Consider the following 12,297-nt stretch of genomic DNA (forward strand, 5'->3'; position numbering starts at 1 on the left):
AAAATGGAGAAAAGACAGTCTCTTTAACAAGTGGTGCTGGGAAAACTGGTCAACCACTTGTAAAATAATGAAATTAGAACACTTTAACACCATACACAAAAATAAACTCAAAATGGATTAAAGATCTAAATGTAAGACCAGAAACTATTAAACTCCTAGAGGAAAACATAGACAAAACACTCTCCAACGTACACCACAGCAGGGTTCTCTATGACCCACCTCCCAGAATATTGGAAATAAAAGCAAAAATAAACAAACAGGACCTAATTAAAATTAAAAGTTTTTGCACCACAAAGGAAACTAAAAGCAAGGTGAAAAGACAGCCTTCAGAAAGGGAGAAAATAATAGCAAACGAAGCAATGGACAAATAATTAATCTCAAAAAAAAAAAAATCTCAAAAAAAAAGCAACTCCTGCAGCTCAATTGCAGAAAAATAAATGACTCAATCAAAAAGTAGGCCAAAGAACCAGACATTTCTCCAAAGAAGACATACAGATGGCTAACAAACACATGAAGAGATGCTCAACATCACTCATTATCAGAGGAATGTAAATCAAAACCAGAATGAGGTACCATTTCACACCAGTCAGAATGGCTGTGATCCAAAAGTCTACAAACAATAAATGCTGGAGAGGGTGTGGAGAAAAGGGAACCCTCTTACACTGTTGGTGGGAATGCAAACTAGTACAGCCACTTGGAGAACAGTGTGGGGATTCCTTAAAAACTGGAAATAGAACTGCCATATGACCCAGAAATTGCACTGCTGGGCATACACACTGAGGAAACCAGAATTGAAAGACAGGTGTACCCCAATGTTCATTGTAACACTGTTTATAATAGCCAGGACATGGAAGCAACCTAGATGTCTAGATGACACAGATGCATTGAACAGTCTTTTGGACTCTGGGGGAGGGCGAGGGCAGGATGATATGGGAGAATGGCATTGAAACATGTAAATTATCATATGTGAAATGAATCACCAGTCCAGGTTCGATGCATGATACAGGGTGCTCGGGGTGGTGCACTGGGATGACCCAGAGGGATGGTATGGGGAGGGAGGTGGGAGGAGGATTCAGAATGGGGAACACATGTACACCCATGGCAGATTCATGTCAATATATGGCAAAACCAATACAATAGTGTAAAGTAATTAGCCTCCAAAAAATAAAAAGAGTAAAATAATTAATTTAAAAAAATTATAGGACCTGTCAGAGAGCATTTTGTATTAACTGAGAAACAACACTGATTTGAATTATCATTGGAGGTTAACCAATACTTACGCTAGCAAGAAAATGCACTGGTCATAACAAACACCCTCTTCCAACAACACAAGAGAAAACTCTATACATGGACATCACCAAATGGTCAACACCGAAATCAGATTGATTATATTCTTTGCAGCCAAAGATGGAGAAGCTCTATACAATCAGCAAAAACAAGACCAGGAGCTGACTGTGGCTCAGACCATGAACTCCTTATTGCCAAATTCAGACTTAAATTGAAGAAAGTAGGGGAAACCACTAGACCATTTAGGTATTACCTAAATCAAATCCCTTATGATTTATACAGTGGAAGTGAGAAATAGATTTAAGGGCCTAGATCTGATAGATAGAGTGCCTGATGAACTATGGAATGAGGTTCGTGACATTGTACAGGAGACAGGGATCAAGACCATTCCCATAGAAAAGAGATGCAAAAAAGCAAAATGGCCTTCTGGTGAGGCCTTACAAATAGCTGTGAAAAGAAGAGAAGCGAAAAGTAAAGGAGAAAAGGAAAGATATAAACATCTAAATGCAGAGTTCCAAAGAATAGCAATAAGAGATAAGAAAGCCTTCTTCAATGCAAAGAAATAGAGGAAAACAACAGAATGGGAAAGACTAGGGATCTCTTCAAGAAAATCAGAGATACCAAAGGAACATTTCATGCAAAGATCAGCTCGATAAAGGACACAAATGGTATGGACCTAACAGAAGCAGAAGATATTAAGAAGAGGTGGCAAGAATACACAGAAGAACTGTACAAAAAAGATCTTCAAGACCCAGATAATCACGATGGTGTGATCACTGACCTAGAGCCAGACATCCTGGAATGTGAAGCCAAGTGGGCCTTAGAAAGCATCACTACGAACAAAGCTAGTGGAGGTGATGGAATTCCAGTTGAAATATTCCAAATCCTGAAAGATGATGCTGTGAAAGTGCTGCACTCAATATGCCAGCAAATTTGGAAAACTCAGCAGTGGCCACACGACTGGAAAAGGTCAGTTTTCATTCAAATCCCAAAGAAAGGCAATGCCAAAGAATGCTCAAACTACCGTACAATTGCACTCATCTCACATGCTAGTAAAGTAATGCTCAAAATTCTCCAAGCCAGGCTTCAGCAATATGTGAACCGTGAACTTCCTGATGTTCAAGCTGGTTTTAGAAAAGGCAGAGGAACCAGAGATCAAATTGCCAACATCTGCTGGATCATGGAAAAAGCAAGAGAGTTCCAGAAAAATATCTATTTCTGCTTTATTGACTATGCCAAAGCCTTTGACTGTGTGGATCACAAGAAACTGTGGAAAATTCTGAAAGAGATGGGAATACCAGACCACCTGATCTGCCTCTTGAGAAATCTGTATGCAGGTCAGGAAGCAACAGTTAGAACTGGACATGGAACAACAGACTGGTTCCAAAGAGGAAAAGGAGTTTGTCAAGGCTATATATTGTCACCCTGTTTATTTAACTTATATGTGAAGTACATCATGAGAAACACTGGACTGGAAGAAACACAAGCTGGAATCAAGATTGCTGGGAGAAATATCAATAACCTCAGATATGCAGATGATACCACCCTTATGGCAGAAAATGAAGAGGAACTCAAAAGCATCTTGATGAAAGTGAAAGTGGAGAGTGAAAAAGTTTTCTTAAAGCTCAACATTCAGAAAACGAAGATTATGGCATCTGGTCCCACCACTTCATTGGAAATAGATGGGGAAACAGTGGAAACAGTGTCAGACTTGATTTTTCTGGGCTCCAAAATCACTACAGATGGTGACTGCAGCCATGAAATTAAAAGACGCTTACTCCTTGGAAGGAAAGCTATGACCAACCTAGATAGCATATTCAAAAGCAGAGACATTACTTTGCCAACAAAGGTTCGTCTAGTCAAGGCTATGGTTTTTCCTGTGGTCATGTATGGATGTGAGAGTTGGACTGTGAAGAAGGCTGAGCACTGAAGAATTGATGCTTTTGAACTGTGGTGTTGGAGAAGACTCTTGAGAGTCCCTTGGACTGCAAGGAGACCCAAGCAGTCCATTCTGAAGGAGATCAGCCCTGGGATTTCTTTGGAAGGAATGATGTTATAGCTGAAACTCCAGTACTTTGGCCACCTCATGCGAAGAGTTGACTCATTGGAAAAGACTCTGGTGCTGGGAGAGATTGGGGGCAGGAGGAGAAGGGGACGACAGAGAATGAGATGGCTAGATGGCATCACTGACTCAATGGACATGAGTCTGAGTGAACTCTGGGAGTTGGTGATGGACAGGGAGGCCTGGCATGCTGCGATTCATGGGGTCGCAAAGAGTCAGACAGGACTGAGCTACTGATCTGATCTGATCTGAGCCTAGCCCAACAAGGTTAAGAAGAAAGAAATTTTGAAGTCAAAGCAATACTTTTCCTTCCTGTGGGGAGGCAAATACGGATAAAGAGAGGAGATTCAATCCTTGGATCTGAGGTTTCCTAGAATTCAGTCATGCATTCTTCTACATTTACTTTATCTGGAGCTCATGAAATCCTCTGATAACTCCGATAACTCTGATAATGAAAGTTATCATTGCCCAGAATAGTCTGGGCAATGGCATGGAGACCTTGGGAAGCCTTATCATTTGTCCTGTATCAAACTTGAAAGCGAAAAAAGTGAAAGTGAAAACCACTCAGTTGTGTCTGACTCTTTGTTACCCCATGCACTGTAGCCCACCAGGCTCCTCTGTCCATGGAGATTTTCCAAGCAAAAACAGTGGAGTGGGTTGCCATGTCCTCCTCCAGGGGATCTTCCCAACCCAGGGATCAAACGCAGATTTCTGGCACTGCAGGCATATTCTTTACTGTCTGAGCCACCAGGGAAGCCAAAGAATACTGGAGTGGGTAGCCTATCCCTTCTCCAGGGGATTCTCCTGACCCAGCAATCTAACCAGGGTCTCTTGCACTGCAGATAGATTCTTTACCAGCTGAGTTCTCAGGGAAGCCCAAACCTAATACTACAAATTCAGTTTGCATGTACTGAGGCTCAACAAACATTGTTCTAGACTTGCTATTTAAAGTGTGATCTGAGGACCAGCAGTACCAACATCACCAGTAAGTTTGCTAGGAACTTAGACTATCCAGTCCTATCCCAGTCCTAATGGAACAGAATTTGCATCTTGGCAAAATCTTTAGGTGCTTTGTATGCGTAGTAAATTTGAGAAGCACTGTTCTAGAACACATACTGGAGTGGCTGACCATTCCTTTCTCCAGGGGATCTTCCCGACCCAGGGACCGAACCTGGGTCTCCTTGCAGGCAGATTCTTTACTGTCTAAGCCACCAGGGAAGCCCTCTCTAGAGCACATTACATTTTGTAAAAACCTGCTGAACACAAGATGGCAGTGTTTCCTATTTTTTTCAGATTCTCAGATTTGAGAGAAAGTTCACTTTAGAATTGATTTAGGTCAATGTGTGTATGTAAAGGACTGAACAGGCTTGTCATGGATTAGTTGGGTAGGAGGTGAAGACTTCCTCCAATAGAAGAACCCCAGGAATACTTGCCAAACTAGAGAGAGTAGCTCTCTGACTGAGGAGGCTGAGTCCACCTTTCAAGCCACAGTTGGGGAGAAGAATGCTACAGTTCCTGGGAGTTGTTAGTGATTTTGTGGCTTCCAGTGGACCGTGAGTTGGAGGCTTCATGGTGATGAAGAGAAAAAGATCCACAGCCTACAGGATGGAGCGAGGAGGATCAGGATCCACTCTGCTTCATCTTTGGTTATACCTGGGGTTGTGGGAAGAAAATATGGCTCTTAAGAAAGCCTCCTGGGCTTTCAGGAGGGTGAAAAGGCCATTGTGACCTGTAACTGAACAAATTATTCTCCAGTATCCTGACAGTGCTACCGACAAGATTTGGGAAGAGGCTTGGTCGTCTTGATCCTAATACATGAAAGTGAGTGTGAGAAACAGAAGACTGAGGGCGACCTCTGACACCAGGCTCAGACAGAGCTTCTTTTATATCACAGCCCCCAAGCCTGCATCTCAGCCACCTACCTCTGTATTGTAGCATACGCTCAGCAGGGCCCTGCCATCTGCCACCTATACCCAAGCCCTGACAACTGCTCACAGCAAACAGAGCTGCTGCCTGCGTAACCCACAAAGACTTAGCAAACAAAATGAGAGTTACTTAAAGGGCCAAAGGGTGTGAGATAGAGCACTGGATTGGCACATATCGGGGGGGTCCATTTTATAGTCTTAGCATTGCTGATACTGACTGTGTGAGTTGGGGAAACAAGGAGGACTTTGGTCTCCAGGCCCTGCCAAGTTTTCTCCAGCACAGCTAGCCCACATTCTTTGTAGATGTCTCTGGTGATAGTGCTCTTTCTGGCCCTTCCAGGCCTTTTATCTCATAGGGGAACAATATTTGCCACCCGAAAATGTATCTTTGGCATGAGGATTAATTTAGGTTAGTTATTTTGAAAGCCCAAAAGACTCCTGAAGAATTTTTGATCTCTCCCTTAACTGCCTAAAATGTAATTAGAGGACCTGTTTCAGGAAGGAAGCCATCACCATACATAATTATAGTATGAAATAGTGTGTAGACAGGAACCAAGAAAAGTCTATTTGTTAAAGTTCCTCTCTGTGTCCCATTGTCTCTACATGGCCCAACAAACATTTGTTTATCAAAATTTGTTTTTCCATCTGCATGTGAACCGCCATCTGCCCTTTTGAAGTCCCAAATCACCACCCTCAACATCCTCTTCTGTCTTTAGTTGAAGACCATATCTAAGATGATAGTCTCTGCCATTTTACTCAGTTCTCCTAGGTCTATTCCTTTATTATTTAATTCTTTAAATTTCTTTATTATTTAAATAAAAATTCTTTAATATTTAAATAATTTAAATAAATTCCTTTATTTATTTAATTCTTTCTTTATTAAACTTCTGTTTGATTTTCTCCTGTTAATTTGCCTCATGTCAGTTTAATTCTTAGACCAGCCAGAAGAACCTAGGAGGATACAGCAAATTTTCTTTATTTCTGGCGATCTACATTCTTTGAGGCAGATAAGAGGGAGATTTAAAAGAAAGACTTACTGAGACTTCTGTTTCTTAAAAGCAATTAGTCCAAAGTAAATCTCAGGCCAATGAGATATACATACTTAGGGATGGCAAGCTTTGTTCCCCCATAGGCTTAAATACATGATTTCTCAAGCTTGTATTAGAGCTGAATTTCAAACAGTCTAATTTTTCAGAGTACAAAACAAACAAAATCTGCCTAAAAATACCTGAGAACTTGAAAAGTTTTTCATTTTGCTTATGTCAATTAAAAAAGGATGTACAACTTGAAAGTTGTGAGTTAAGTTTTATTTGGGGCAGAATGAGGACTGCAGCCCAGGAGGTAGCATCTCAGATAGCTCTGAGAGACCGCTCCAAAGTGGCAGTGGGGGGAAGTCAATATATAAGGTTTTGGTGATGGAGGAGTTCAATACCATGGAGCACACAATTTTCAAAAGGTGTTTTGTTAGTCACGAGGATCTGATGTCACCATGAAGGGATTTAGGGCTTCTCTAGATATGAAGAGATGCAAGGATTGAGATCATAAAATCTGTTCCTGAAAACATCCAACTATCTAAATACCTGTCCCACCAGAATCCCTGGAGCACAGACTGCCTCACTGCACCCTGAACTCCCTCAGGGATTGTTGAAAGACAACAGCTATATATAGCAGCATGGGGTTCAATCTCCGTAGAGGTAGATGGCAAATGCCTTTGTTGTTCAGTCATTGGCAATGCTCTTGGTAAGTGCCAGTTTGTAGTTGACATTTGTTTTTAAGCAAGAAATTGATTCTGCCCAGTTTTTTGTGACTAAGGCAGAACAGGATGAGAACTACGCAAGGTTAAATGAATTTCTCTCTCTTTTAAAATATTTCTCCTAAATATAAAATATATATTCCTTTAGATGAAAAAATAGTCCAAAAATTTGAGACTTCTAAACTGAACACAAAATAAAAGATGATGATGACAAAGAGATAACAATGATGATATTAACAAATTAAGCCATATTCTGTCATTACTCATTTTGTGAACAGACTAAAACCAAACAAGACCCTGTGAGGCTCCTGAGCACAAAAGACTTTCTGAATTCCCTTCCCTGAGTTCCAAAGGGCAGGTTCAGTTCAGTTCAGTCACTCAGTCATGTCTGACTCTTTGTGACACCATGAACAGCAGCACGCCAGGCCTCTGTGTCCATCACCAACTCCCGGAGTTCACCCAAACATATGTCCACTGAGTTTCTGATGCCATCCAACCATCTCATCGTCTGTCATCCCCTTATCCTCCCGCCTTCAATCTTTTCCAGCATCAGGGTCTTTTCAAATGAGTCAGCTTTTCACATCAGGTGGCCAACTACTGGACTTTCAGCTTCAACATCAGTCCTTCCAATGAACACCCAGGACTGATCTCCTTTAGGATGGACTGCTTGGATCTCCTTGCAGTCCAAGGGACTCGCAAGAGTCTTCTGCAACACCACAGTTCAAAAGCATCAATTCTTCAGTGCTCAGCTTTCTTCACAGTCCAACTCTCACATCCATACATGACCAATGGAAAAACCATAGCCTTGATTAGATAGACATTTGTTGGCAAAATAATGTCTCTGCTTTTCAATATGCTGTCTAGGATGGTCATAACTTTCCTTCCAAGGACTAAGTGTCTTTTAATTTCATGGCTGCAGTTACCATCTGCAGTGACTTTGGAGCCCAGAAAAACAAAGTCAGTCACTGTTTGCACTGTTTCCCCATCTATTTCCCATGAAGTGATGAGACCGGATGCCATGATCTTCGTTTTCTGAATGTTGAGCTTTAAGCCAAATTTTTCACTCTCCTCTTTCACCTTCATCAAGAGGCTCTTTAGTTCTTCACTTTCTGGCATAAAAGTGGTGTCATCTGCATATCTGAGGTTATTGATATTTCTCCCAGCAATCTTGATTCCAGCTCGTGCTTCCTTCAGCTCAGTGTTTCTCATGATGTACTCTGCATAGAAGTTAAATAAGCAGGGTGACAATATATAGCTTTGACGTACTACGTTTCCTATTTGGAACCAGTCTGTTTTTCCATGTGCCGTTCTAACTGTTGCTTCCTGACCTGCACACAGGTTTCTCAAGAGGCAGGTCAGGTGGTCTGGTATGCCCATCTCTTTCTGAATTTTCCACAGTTTATTGTGATCCACACAGTCAAAGGCTTTGGCATAGTCAATAAAGCAGAAATACATGTTTTTTCTAGAACTCTCTTGCTTTTTTGATGATCCAGCGGATGTTGACAGTTTGTTCTCTGGTTCCTCTGCCTTTTCTAAATCCAACTTGAACATCTGGAAGTTTACAGTTTATGTATTGCTGAAGCCTGGCTTGGAGAATTTTAAGTATCACTTTACTAGCGTGTGAGATGTGTGCAATTGTGCAGTAGTTTGAGCATTCTTTGGCATTGTCTTTCTTTGGGATTCAATGAAAACTGACCTTTTCCAGTCCTGTGGTCACTGCTGTGTTTACCAAATTTGCTGGCATACTGTGTGCAGCACTTTCACAGCATCATTTTCCAGGATTTGAAACAGCTCAACTGGAATTTCGTCACCTCCACCTCCTTTGTTCGTAGTGATGCTTTCTAAGGCCCACTTGACTTCACATTTCAAGATGTCTGGTTCTAGGTGAGTGATCACACCATCATGATTATCTGGGTCATGAAGACCTTTTTTGTACAGTTCTGTGTATTCTTGTCATCTTTTCTTAATATCTTCTGCTTCTGTTAGGTCACCCCCCATTTCTGTCTTTTATCGAGCCCATCTTTGCATGAAATGTTCCCTCTGTACCTCTAATTTTCTTGAATAGATCTATAGTCTTTCTCATTCTACTGTTTTCCTCTATTTCTTTGCATTGATCCCCGAGGAAGGCTTTCTTATCTCTCCTTGCTATTCTTTGGAATAGCATTCCAAATGCAAATTTGGAATTTGCATTCAGATGCTGATATCTTTCCTTTTCTCCTTTGCTTTTTGCTTCCCTTCTTTTCACAGCTATTTGTAAGGCCTCCTCAGGCAGCCATTTTGCTTTTTTGAATTTTTTTTCTTGAAAATGTTCTTGATTCCTGTCTCCTATACAATGTCATTAAACTCCATCCATAGTTCATCAGGCGGTCTGTCTATCAGATCTAGCACTTTAAATCTATTTCTCACTTCCACTGTATAGTCATAAGGAATTTGATTTAGGTCATACCTGAATGGTCTAGTGGTTTTCTCCACTTTCCTCAATTTCAGTCTGAATTTGGCAATAACGAGTTCATGATCTGAGCCACAGTCAGCTCCCAGTCTTGTTTTTGCTGACTCGATAGAGCTTCTCCATCTTTGGCTGCAAAGAATATAATCAATCTGATTTCAATGTTGACCATCTGGTGATGTCCATGTGTAGAGTCTTCTCTTGTGTTGTTGGAAGAGGGTGTTTGCTATGACCAGTGTGTTCTCTTGGCAGAACTCTATTAGCCTTTGCCCTGCTTCATTCTGTACTCCAAGGCCAAATTTGCCTGTTACTTCAGGTGTTTCTTGACTTCCTACTTTTGCATTCCAGTCCCCTATAATGAAAAGGACATCTTTTCTGGGTGTTAGTTCCAGAAGGTCTTGTAGGTCTTCATGGAAACTTTCAACTTCAGCTTCTTCAGCATTACTGGTTGGGGCATAGACTTGGATTACTGTGATATTAAATGGTTTGCCTTGGAAACGAACAGAGATCATTCTGTCGTTTTTGAGATTGCATCCAAGTACTGCATTTTGGACTCTTTTGTTGAGTATGATGGCTACTCCATTTCTCCTCGGGGATTCCGGTACACAGTAGTAGATATAATGGACATCTGAATTAAATTCACCCATTCCAGTCCATCTTCGTTTGCTGATTCCTAGAATGTCGATGTTCACTCTTGTCATCTCTCTTTGACCACTTCCAATTTGCCTTCATCCATGGACTTAACATTCCAGGTTCCTATACAATATTGCTCTTTACAGCATCGAACCTTGCTTCTGTCACCAGTCCCATCTACAACTGGGTGTTGTTTTTGCTTTGGCTCCATCCCTTCATTCTTTCTGGAGTTATTTCTCCACTGATCTCCAGTAGCATATTGGGCACCTCCTGACCTGGAGAGTTCATCTTTCAGTGTTCTCTCTTTTTGCCTTTTCATACTGTTCGTGGAGTTCTCAAAGCAAGAATACTGAAGTGGTTTGCATTCCCTTCTCCAGTGGACCACATTCTGTCAGACCTCTTCACCATGACCCGTCTATCTTTGATGGCCCCACGGGCATGGCTTAGTTTCATTGAGTTAGACAAGGCTGTGGTCCCTGTGCAGGATAGGTTCAAACAGTTGCTAATCTGGGAAGGGCGGGGATGCAGAGAAAAGGGAGGAGCCGCCAAGAAACAATAGGACAGCCTTGGGGGCAGGGTCCTGGTTTCCCCTCAAGGGATATACATAACATTGTCTTTGAGCTCTTCTGCAGAACTAAAACCCCCAGCAAATGGGAGACCTGTTGAATTCAGTTCAGTTGCTCAGTCGTGTCTGACTCTTTGCGACCCTATGAACCACAGCATGCCAGGTTTCCCTGTCCATCACCAACTCTCAGAATCCACCCAAACCCATGTCCCTCAAGTTGGTGATGCCATCTAGCCATCTCATCCTCTGTCGTCGCCTTCTCCTCCTGCCCTCAATCTTTCCCACCATCGGAGTGTTTTAAATGAGTCAGCTCTTCACATCAGGTGGCCAAAGTATTGGATTTTCAGCTTCAACATCAGTTCTTCCAATGAATATTCAGGACTGACCTCCTTTAGGATGGACTGGTTGGATCTCCCTGCAGTCCAAGGGACTCTCAAGAGTCTTCTCCAACACCACAGTTCAAAAGCATCAGTTCTTCGGCACTCAGCTTTCTTTATAGTCCAACTCTGATATCCATACATGACTGCTGGAAAAACCACAGCCTTGACTAGACGGACCTTTGTTGACAAGGTAATATCTCTTCTTTTTAATATGCTGTCTAGGTTGGGCATAACTTTCCTTCCAAGGAGTAAGCGTCTTTTAATTTCATGGCTGCAGTCACCATTTGCAGTTGCAAGGAGATCCAACCAGTCCATTATGAAGGAGATCAGCCCTGGGATTTCTTTGGAAGGAATGATGCTAAAGCTGAAACTCCAGTACTTTGGCCATCTCATGTGAAGAGTTGACTCATTGGAAGAGACTCTGATGCTGGGAGGGATTGGGGGCATGAGGAGAAGGGCACGACAGAGGATGAGATGGCTGGATGGCATCACTGACTCGATGGACGTGAATCTGAGTGAACTCCTGGAGTCGGTGATGGACAGGGAGGCCTGGCGTGCTGCGATTCATGGGGTCGCAAAGAGTCGGACACGATTGAGCAACTGAACTGAACTAAACTGAATTGAGTACATACTCATAACCCATGGAAATGTGAAATTGTTTAGATTTCTTTTGGAAATACCCAAATATTTCTTTGGTATAGTATTCTAGTTCATATTTGACTTTTATAAATTTTATGGGATTTATGGCTTCCAAGAAATGCATGAGCTGACCCCAGTATCTACCAATCTAGAAATGTTTTCCCACAATATTTTTTTTAAATATTGCAGCCAATATTTCCCTAGTGCCATATCTCAAGATTTAAGTAAGGGTTCAGTGGAGATCATCTTGCTTCACCAGACAGCTGTCTTGGCTTTGATATATTGTGTCCTCATGGATCAAACAAATCAATCATTCCTAGTCATTCCTTACAAAATCGGGGTCTGGCATTCTGAACCTAAGATGAAATTTTTGAGCCTTTACATTCTAGAAGATTTGCCTTTACATTCTAGAAGAAGTTCTTGCATAAGGACTTTACTCAGAAAGTAACGTTTAATGTGATGATCTGCTCGATCATTCCCCGCCCCCCCCATACTTTTCAGTCTTTCATGCTGAGAGACTTTGTCTTTATGACAAAATTTCTTTGAGTAGCATGATGACATCAAATAATTCATGTATTTTGTGTTCATTTTTTCTTCTTTTTTAAAA

This window comes from Bubalus bubalis, chromosome 11, assembly GCF_019923935.1.
Source record: "Bubalus bubalis isolate 160015118507 breed Murrah chromosome 11, NDDB_SH_1, whole genome shotgun sequence".
Classification (NCBI taxonomy): Eukaryota; Metazoa; Chordata; class Mammalia; order Artiodactyla; family Bovidae; genus Bubalus; species Bubalus bubalis.